This window comes from Lontra canadensis, unplaced genomic scaffold (assembly GCF_010015895.1).
Source record: "Lontra canadensis isolate GAN:19392208 unplaced genomic scaffold, GSC_riverotter_1.0 scaffold29, whole genome shotgun sequence".
In the NCBI taxonomy this organism is placed as follows: domain Eukaryota; kingdom Metazoa; phylum Chordata; class Mammalia; order Carnivora; family Mustelidae; genus Lontra; species Lontra canadensis.
In genome coordinates, this window is record NW_022631023.1 from 20,728,168 (window position 1) to 20,731,093 (window position 2,926).

Here is a 2,926-nt window from a genome sequence, read left to right on the forward strand (position 1 = left end):
CATTTGGTGGGGGGGAGGCTATTACAACCAAATTTGCCAAACGCCTCCATGAGTAAAATCTTCTCTCAGCCTCAATTTTTTTTTTTTTTGGCTTTAGAATTTTTCTATATTTTTGTAATTCTAACTCTTTGAGATGACTGTTATTGCTCTTACTTTACAAAATGAAAATTTTCTAATCACTGCAACATCTTTTTCAGATAAAGCAGGACCTTGATAAGTGGCAAATCAGGTGAATCAATATATCCAACCTGGCAGAATGCTGCCCCAACAAAATGAGCTGAGTAATGGCCATATGGATTCACTGTCTTCTCACACCCATAGGACATTTGACTCTTGGTGACAGCTTCGACTATACTAACTCAGGAAGAGTAATGCCCAACTCCATATCATAACTTCTGGATGGCCTTTTCCAGGCTTTTGCTATATTTTATTAGACCTAAAGGTTCTCTCTGTTTCGCAAGAAAACATGAAGTGTAAATCAATGGCACCACTTATCACTATTATTCTTGGTCAATGGTCAACAAATAAGTTTCTTGGAGCATTTGTCCTACAGTTTGTCCTTATCTTTTGATAATCCACTAAATTTCCATTTCCCTGATGGAGTTTATTCTTCTTCATTCCTACACTCCTCTAACACTGTTGCTCCAATGTCAACATCTTCAACTGTGCTCTTAACTTTTTTTGTCCAAAAGTTTCCTTTAACTTTATTTCTTAACCAAGCAAACTGATTCCTTTTCAGTCCACTCAAATAGAGGCCCTTTATTTTCTCATGTTCCATATACCTCATGTTGGGATATAGGATCACTTTGTCTCTTATTCTTAAACTGTTTCTTCATCCTTTTGCAAAATTCACTGTTCTTTGAGGATTGTGCCATCTTGATATACTTCTATTTACAGTTCTCCATGGTGTAATCATTTTCTTTTATGGATATTATTTTTATTCATCTACCAGTTTCATACCTGATCTACAGAATCCCTCTCTAATCCATCAGAATGCTTTCATATACTTGATAAAAATTATCATCTCCTAGAAATAACTTTCTTTTTGGTCATTTATCCTATAGTCACATGCTGGATCATGGAACTAAAACATCCTGTAGTGTTTAAATATCTTAATCTCTAACCATAGCCTTTTATCATCACATGCTAAGCCTTTCTTTATGTACAAGTGGTATTCATGAACATTTCTTTTTCATTATTTTAATTTCCTTGCCCTTCTTTCATTTTTAACTTTCCAAGAAATACCAATTTATGTTTAAAATAACTCTACTTAACTTCTCTAAACCTGTCATTGTACAATCCAATGCTGATGGAAAAAGCCAAATAGGTAGTACTATACCATACATTCGTAAACACTAATAACAACTAGTTCTTAATCACCTTTTTTTATGATCCTCAAGATACTTTTATTTTGTCTACTGTTCGTAACGACTTCAAGTCATTTCAAACTAGATCCTTTTCTTTCCTTTCCTCCCTATAAATTTGTGTACTTCGTATGTAAAAGAACCAATAAAATGAATAATAAAGGAATTCCCCAAAGTTCTCATACTCATATTGATAACCTCAGTTCTCCTCCCTTCCCTCTGCAACAAGGAAGTGTTTGTCCCTTTAATTAAAGCACAATACTTCTACCTGCACTATGATTTATTCTATCCATCTCCTTTCAAGAAACATTAACTGCCATTGGTCCCTGCTTTCCTAGAACACAAAATCTTTTATTTCTACTGTACTCAAAACAAATTATTTTAAAAAGCCCTTCTGATTTTCAAATGAAATAGCATAGTGGGATACAAAATAGGATAACCTCAGGGCACATGGGTGGCTCAGTGGATTAAGCCTCTGCCTTCGGCTGAGGTCATGATCTTGGAGTCCTGGGATCAGGGTGAGCACTGGTCTCTCTGCTCTGCAGGGAGCCTGCCTCCCCCTCTCTCTCTGCCTATCTACTTGTGATCACTCTCTGTCAAATAAATAAACAAAATCTTAAAAAAAAAAAAAAGTAGGGTAACCTCCAGTGTTACATTTAATTCAAAAACTGCACACACACACACTTTTATGTATATTTATGTATTTTAATTTATTTACATATATATTATATACTTCATACACATATGTGTATATATATATGAATTCCTAAATCATAAATCTCATAAATAATTGCAAAATAATATATACATGAGTATACTGCCAGTTTTCCATTATTCTGCAACTATTTTTCAATTAGCAATAATTGCGTCTTGGATAAACCTCATTGGCTACGATACTGGCACTGCGCAAAGCTTTTTCTGCAACTATTTTTAAAATTTATTGAGAGTCTACTACATACCAATAACTCTGAAAATTGATCGTAATTCAAAGATAAGAAAATTGACAAAAGCATGGAGTCATTTGGGGCAGAAATTTTCATTTTTATCTCCATACCAGCATTCTCCCTAACATTCATGATATTTCTTTATGGATCCTACTTTCTTCTGTCTTCTAGAGTCAGACATCACCTACTTTATCATTTTAAAGACAATCTCCTCTACGTAATTCCCTTTGCCATTGCTAGTCCATAGAGTACATTCATTACCTGAAAATGTCATTAATTTATTAATGAACAATATATTAGTTGCAAATTTCTGCATAATGAATTACCACAAATTTCATGGTTTAAATAAACACACATTTTGGTACTCTGCTTCTGTATCTCCGATGTCTATAATCAAGGTATCAGCCAAAGCTGGGAGCTCCTTTAAGGCTATTCTAAAGAAAGATCAGCTTCCAACCTAACATGGTGAACTGGCAGGATTCAGTTGGTTGAAGTCTTCAGGAGTGCAGGACTCGTTGTTTTGCTAGCTATCAGCAGGACCTTCTCCCCACTTCCTAGCTGGCTGTTGGACAGAGGTAACTTCAATTCCTGATCACATGGACCTCTCAACTGGGGCCA

The 2,926-nt window shown here is 35.0% G+C and overlaps 1 non-coding gene across 1 annotated transcript; it reads right to left on the bottom strand.

Moving 5' to 3' along the window:
• Positions 1-2,132: 2,132 nt before the first annotated feature.
• On the bottom strand, positions 2,133-2,278 carry LOC116872442. Its single transcript, XR_004383646.1, has one exon. It is a non-coding gene; the product is annotated as a U4 spliceosomal RNA (small nuclear RNA).
• Between the last annotated feature and the right edge of the window lie 648 nt (positions 2,279-2,926).